Source organism: Taudactylus pleione, unplaced genomic scaffold, assembly GCF_031769625.1.
Source record: "Taudactylus pleione unplaced genomic scaffold, aTauple2 ptg000136l, whole genome shotgun sequence".
Taxonomy (NCBI): Eukaryota; Metazoa; Chordata; class Amphibia; order Anura; family Myobatrachidae; genus Taudactylus; species Taudactylus pleione.
Genome location: NW_028284538.1, coordinates 7810873 through 7818885, shown reverse-complemented (window position 1 = coordinate 7818885; position 8013 = coordinate 7810873).

Genomic DNA, 8013 nt, shown 5'->3' with positions numbered 1-8013 from the left:
CATCTTTATCTACAAGGATTAATATATAAACCCCATTTAACTTCAATGTATTGTATGTTGTATTGGCCCAGGGGTCCCATGTCCAGGACTTGAACCTTACGAATGTTAGGGGCCCACCTGATGAGGTCATCTTTACACAGTAGGTGGGCATGCCTTTTTGGTCAAACATGCGCTAAGAACCTTTTGTATTCCATGTTAAATTGAAGAGATTAGTATAATGGTACTGATTGTCAGTGTTCTTGGTGCTTAGAATGTGCACCTGCATTTGTCTATTAGTCCATTAGACTCAGCAAGAAGCACCTCTTATTATGTTTAGAATTAGGACGTGCAGTCCAAGGCCCCCCCTCACAATATGCTGCAGCTGCTGTAAACTTAGGTGTCCTGAATATGGCAGCTGAGAAGTAGATGTTCATTTTCACATAGAATGGTTTAGGTGGAGATTTATCAAAGCTCGGAGAGAGATAAATCACTAACCAATCAGCTCCTGTCATTTTGAAACATGACAGGAGCTGATTTGTTGGTACATGGTCTATTTCAACTTTACCTTTCTCCAGTCTTTCATAAATCTCCCACTTAGGGGTTAATGTACTAAGCCTTGGAGAGAGATAAAGTGGATAGAGATAAAGTACCCACCTATCAGCTCCTAACTGTCATTATTCAAAAACAGCCTGTAAAGTGACAGTTAGGAACTGATTGGTTGTTACTTTACCTCCATCCACTTTATCTCTCTTCAAGGCTTAGTACATAGGCCCTGAAGTTTGAAAAGAGAATTCTGACATCCAAAGCAAAGCAAACCACTGCAAAGTGATCTTTAAGTCATAATACTAAGGTTATTTGCTCACCTTTAAGCAGACTGGATAGCTTTTCTCATAGACACATGGATAATGGCAAATTAGAATTACCAATAATTTATGGAAATACTCCTTGGCTTCCCTTCTAGCTTAGGCAATGACAGGCTCAATGAAAAATAAATATCCCCAAATGATAGTGACGCATCTATAATGGGTGCATGGTCTCCTGGGTCAAAGGGGCCCCGCACCACACACCCTACACAATCCACCGGAAAAATAGAACAGCGGCCATTTCCCTGGTGTTTTCTGTATGTGTAGTAGAACAATCGTAGGATATTGTAAATGGCTCCCACGCCACTTCCACGAAGAACGACAGACAACTTTGAGTATCTGCAAGCTGTCTCTGAAAAATATATATGTATTATCTCAAATGGGTGGGTAATATGGGCTGCCATGGAGTCTGTCACGTAAAAGGAATTATTGGTAAATATAATTAGTGGTTTTCTCTTATTCCTCCATGGAAGCCTTACAATGGGATGTACCCAAGCAATTTAGTATGGAGGGCTACATACGCTGCAGACATTTAAGTACTGTACAGTAGCTATCTGGAGAACACATCTGAAAAGGAGTGTCAAAGGTTTCCTACCACTCTTGTTGATTAGGCTCTTAGGGGTATATTTACTAAAGTGAGAGCTTTTAGAACTGGAGATGTTGCCCATAGCAACCAATCAGATTCTACTTTACATTTAGCTAGCACCTTCTAGAAGATAATAGCTAGAATCTGATTAATTGCTATTATCCACATCTCCACTTCTGAAAATCCGAACTTTAGTAAATATACCCCTTTAGTATTTATGGCACCTTATGTTTTTTGTGCCTGTGTTATTACTTCTCTAATCCACCTGTAAGTGGCTTGATAGGAGAGTGCATGACTTTTCTGAGGTCCCGTCAAAATCGCAAAGTATTGTTCTGGATAAATATGTACAGTAGCTCTTATTAAAATGACTGGTATTTTGTCATGAACTAAATTAAAATAAATATATTACATGTGTAAAATATACATTTATTGTAATAAGAAAAATAATGCATGTGTATAGGAGAATGTGAGTGATGCATGAAGAATAAGTTATGCAGAGTTCACTTCTCTGACTCACCGGCTCTGTGCAGCATTATACAGCAGTGAATCCAGTGGTGGCTGGGAATCAGTGAGAGTGAAGCCAGCTGTCAGTGAGTAGACGACATAAACTGTACATACAAAGCAACTAGCAAAGAAATGAGAGCTGGGAAGGCACACTGCTAGAGGGCTGATGTTATCCGTAATATACAGTGAGCTAGACAGTATACCCTGCGCTTTCATAAGTTACCAGCATGTGGGAAGGGGCTGGGTATGGGATGCCGGCAGTCAGGATCCCAGTGGTCAGAATCCCGACAATGTTAACATACTGACACTTGTTGGTTGTTATGCTAACCCTCCCCCTCTCCCTACCCTATCCCTAACCCCCCCTTTTTGGTGCCTAACCCTAACCTCCTCCTTTGTGCCTGAACCTGACCTCCCCCTCCCCACACCTAAACCTAACCCTCCCCTTAGTGCCTAACACGATACTTACCTTTGGGATGCCACTGGTCGGGATTCTGGAGCCGGGATCCCGATCCTGTTTTGATTCCGGTGTCGGTATTTGGACCTTTGGCATCCCGCATGCTGGGATGTTGACTACATCCCTGTGGGAAGAGCTGGGGGAGTAAAATAGATGCAGCTGGATCTCAAACTGGCCCCTCATCTAATACAAAGCCAAACTTTGCAGCTGTAGAAGAGTTTCACAGGAACTATCCTGACACTAAAGTAAGATACTAGAGCAAAAGGGAAAGAAAGAATTTAGTAAGCAATTTCCTTTTAGCAAACTAAGCATTTGACAGACTTCTGCCAAGTCAAAATGAGACATTATAACTTATTTAGTTACCTAAAACGGAGATATTTGTATCCTTCACTAACTCGTATGGGCCCCATACATCTGCCGGCCGATCCACCGATTCATTGAACCGGAACCCTCAATCCACCAGTTGGAGATACTGAGCGGAGGCCATCAATGCTCACTGATCCATCGGGGAATAGGTGAAATTTTCAAGGTAAAAATCCCTGATTTAATAATCATGATTATATTTTGATCGTGATTGGAAAATCATGTTGGATTTTACCAATTGCCTGATCTCGGCATCTGGGGATCAGTGAGTTGGCCCAATATATTGCTGATGTATGTGGGCCTTTATACCTTTTGGTAGGAGAAAGGGTAATAAGTAATTTAATGCAGCTGCAGTCACAGTAAAGAGACTTTAAAATACAGTAGCTCTTACTTTTAAATCTATTATTCTTCATCTTGTATAAAGCTATTTAATACTACTCATGTGATCATGCCTGTGGATTTATGTTTTCTCTGTAACAGTGGCTATATATAGTTTATGATATCTCTGCTTACATTCCAGAGGCAACCGGAAAAAAGATAGTTAATAGATACCAGCAAACAACTAATATAGGATACAGGGAGTAAGGGTCATCCTACTTCAGCACAGTTATAAAGGAGCATAATATGCATACAGAACATTAAATAAGCCTAACTTTAAGGGTTCTTAATGGGCAGCATTAGTTTAACAAATTAAAGTTCTACAGTGGAACTGACTACTGCTTAACCCTTATACAGTATATCATCTGTCATTCACAGGCTGTGCCACTTCTCTTGTTTAGTTAAATATATATTAGAGATGTGCACCGAACCCTGTGTTTTGGTTTTGGATTTGTATCTCCTTGTTATGAATTTCATTTGGTTTTGCCAAAACCGCCCTTATGTGTTTTGGTTTTGGATCTATATTTTTTCCAAAAAATCATGAAAACAGCTGAAATCACATAATTTGGGCCTATTTTTATACCTACAGTATTATTAACCTCAATAACATTTATTTCCAGTCATTTCGAAGTAAATTATGACCACTTCACAGCTCACAATATTGATTTCTTCCAACTTAGGTCAAAAGGTTGAATCAAGCTAGCTGGCTGACTAAGCTAAGCGACAGCAGTGAGCGTCACAAACATGTGGCAGTTCAACTTCCAACATGGCACATCTAGGAAACAGAGTGGCACTGCAGTGGCAGACAGGATAGTAGTTTAATAAACTATATGACCCCATACGCAGTTAAAAAGTTTAAAGAATGTTTTCATTAACCAAGAATTAGATCAGAGGACCGGGGAAGTTGGAGTATGTTTAAGGAGTAGATTGATTAGTTTGAAAATTTATTTATTTACATTTTTTGATCCTGAAGAAAATTTATGAGGGAGGATCAATGTAGGATCAAGTTCTTCAGTTACGGAAAGACATCTATGATCTGGAGGACGTTCGGTATTCACACGTGGATAGTTTGTCAGAAGATATTATGCAGTGACTGCACCATCACAAAAATATTCTTGGAGCATATATGGGAGCATGCTCACTGAAGCCCACTTGTGTCCAAACCTATGTGAACCAACCACCTAAAACCTGTTCACCTAAGTGACATCTGCAGAGCATCTGTCACTAACACACAGTGAGGGCAGCCATTTTGTGCCACATCCTGACTGAATATTGATTCAGCCCATATACGCTTTATATTTTTTACTTCAAATCGAAATGCGGTGGCCTTGCTTGTGGATTTACTGCTAAATAGTACACACTGTAAACAGATGTTTACTTTATGCTCAAGGAGGTTGTTGGGGATAATGGGAGCAAGACTTGCTGTTTACACCAGAGGAAAGCAGCCTCCCAGCATCTGTGCTGTTTGTGGGGATTGCTGGAAGTTGTTTGTCAACAATGGGTGGCAGGCATCAGGTTACCTCAGCCTGCTTTACGTACGGAATGTACCCTAAACGTTTTTTGCACTTTATTGCACACATCCTGGCTGGAAGTTGCTCTGTGTTGCTGCTCATTTTTCTGGTCTCTCGCATGACACCCACATTCTACATTACCCAGTTGTTCCATAGAGAGTACCAACATACAAATGAGGCAGACGTTTATTGAGCTTAACTGTTATTTATAACAGCCTATCAATTCACCAGGGTCCTGGGGCAACTGGTTGGGGTAGGGGGGTAATGAAAATCTACCATGTTTTTGCCCACCCTATCAAATTGGTGGTTCAGATTTTTTTTTTTTAATTAAAGGGGTATACAAGAGATGCTGTCTGTGGCCACAACAATTTCTGGACATTTATGGGATTCATCAACCACATGTAGAAGATTTCTGTGGCTGTGGCAGCAGGGTTGTCTTAACAGCAGTGTGGGCCCTGGGCAAAATAATGCACTGGGGCCCCCTACCCACTCATTCACGGGGAAAAAATTTAAATGGTCAATAAAATTAAACCCTCCTGCATGCCCATCAGACCTCCCACACATGCATAGAGACTCTGTCTGACTGGTCTGAAGCTGGCGGATGAAGTGAAACTGGGAAGGAGGTGAGTACTCGTCACCGGGGGGAGGGGGGGAGGAGTGAGGGAGGTTAGATCAGAATACAGTGCACCATCGGCCGGCTTATAAAAATATCACAAATTTACCATCTGGCCACAGCTGCAGGGGCCCCTACAAGCTTTGGGCCCTTAGGCAACTGCCCAACAAGCCCAATGGAAGAGATGGCCCTGTGTGGCAGTGCGACTTCCAACATTGCACATCAGGAAACAAATGTTTTTATTAAGCAAGAGGCCTAAGGAAGATGGATTATGTATGTAGTTGAAGGCAGGGAAAGAAAGGGTTGATTCGTAGTAAAATTTCATTTAAATTCTGGATTCCAAAGCAAATTTATGAGGGAGGAGGGGAGTCATGTACAAAGAAAATTGACTCATTGATATCAGTCCTTTACCCAGTTCAGCTCTTTGATGGTTTTTAAAAAATGAAAGCAGCATGCTGTCGGTGGTAGCACACAAAACCAAGCTCTGAACTAGAAGAGAGCAGAGGGATTTAAAAGATTGGGATTAAACATATTTTATCATTGTGCTTCTGGCATTATGTATGGGAAGGCTGGGAGAGGGGGAGGGAGAACATCTCCAGATACTAACCAAAAACAGCCTCTCCATTTGGTGCTTGAGTTGCATCTGACCAAACATGGCTGTTACGATCAAGGAAAGCCAAGCCCACCAGATCTACAAATCAAGGTTGAAAAATGGCATAAGAGTATTTTGCAAGTATACCTATTTGTGATTTTAGTTGTAATATATACAGTATGAAACTAAAAAACAAACAACAAGTAAGCATTAGAGCAGCGGCACAAAAGCACGGCAGTTAAAAAAAATATAGGACATCTATGAAACATTGTCACACAGCAGTGGCAGACAGGATGGCAGTTCCATAAACTATAAATTAAAAATGTCAGGCAGCAATGCCCCAAACAGCACATAATGTGAAGAAAACAAGTGCAAAATGGATTTGTCCTTGGGCCCTTCTACCCACCCTTATGTTGTGTATATTAAACAGGACATGCACAGTTTAACAAACCAATCACTTCAGTGACAGGGACTGCCAATTGTGGTTAAAGTGATTGGTTTGTTTGGAACCCCACAAAACAAGCTACCAATGGGCAGCTGACATTGCTGGCAATGATCTCTTCATGCACAAACTGGCTTTACAGAGGCAAGATGTTGTCACCATCATCATCATCCGATTCCTTACCCTCATCGGTGTGTACATCATCTTCACACAATATTAATTCATCCCCTCTGGAATCCACCATTACAGCCTCAGGTGCCTCTGTATTTTTTGGATGTAATTGGTGGTAAAGGTCTTCCTCATGGAACTTGCAGTTCATTTTGATGAACCTTATCTGTTCCAAATTTTGAGGAAGTAGCCTCCTACACCGGTCACTTACAAGGTTCCCGGCTGTGCTGAAAACTCTTTCTGAGTACACACTGGAGTGTGGGCAGCTAAAGGGCCTCCAAATTGCCTTTTTTCCTGCCAGTAGTGAAACGGACTGTCTGACATGCCTATTTGGATGCTACCATTAAATAGACCTCAACCATTCTTTGAATGGTGACTGTATCAGATGAGGTAGAGATGTCATTAATTGTAGGCATTTCTTTTAGACCCGACCAGATGTCAAAACTTGGTTGTGTTGACTCATCTTCATCTCCAGTGGGTCTTTTGGGAAAGTGTAGTTTTTTCCTGGCAGACGCATTTGCAGAAGAAACTGAAGGAGGAGCCGCTTTTATGATTATTACACTGTGGTACGTATGGTAGCATCACAATACCTGTATGAATATTACACTGCGGGTGTGATGTGTGGTGAGGTCATTGGCTAAGGAGGCACACATGGAGATGGGTCTTAGTGCTGGCAGCCTGTCTTACCCCCTACTCACTGTAACTCTCCCCTCACTAGACTAAGCCTCAGTGTCCATTGATTGCTGACTGAGCACGCTCTAAACACTGCAGTGCACTTTCTGGTCACATGACACATCCAAGGTGTCCATCAGTGCCCAAGGCATGCCCCCCATACTCAAAAATATGTCTCTATTAACTGTCTTTCTGTGTAGTCTGTGGTGTAGCTCTGCCCCCAGCTCTGCAAGCAGTGTCTGACTATACAGAAGCAATGCTGAGCTGTTGATGCCTCATCTCTCATCTCCCTGCTGTCCGAGGGTGCTCCACAAAACTGGTGAGTGTTGACTATAAAAATTATTACAATAAACCAAAAAGTTGTTTATAAGTAGTGGTGTGCACCGGCCACTTTTCTTGTTTTGTGTTTTGGTTTTGGATCTGGATCTTTCTTCGTGTTTTGGATCTGGATTGGTTTTGCCAAAACCACCCTTCCGTGTTTTGGGTTCTGGGTTTTGTGTTTTGGATCTGTATTTTTTTGAAAAAAAGCATAAAAACAGCTAAAATCACAGAATTTGTGGGTTTTTCTGCTCCTATGCTATTATTAACCTCAATAACCTTAATTTCCACTCATTTCCAGTCTATTCTGAACACCTCACACCTCACAATAGTGTTTTTATGTCCAAAAGGTTGCATCGAGGTAGCTGGATGACTATGCTAAGAGATACGAGTGGGCGGCACAAACACGTGGTCCATCTAGGAGTGGCACTGCAGTGGCAGGCAGGATGGCAGTTTGAAAAACTAGGCCCCAAACTATACATAATGCAAAGAAAAAAAAGAGGTGCAAGGTGGAATTGTCCTTGGGCCCTCCCACCCACCCTTATGTTGTATAAACAGGACATGCACACT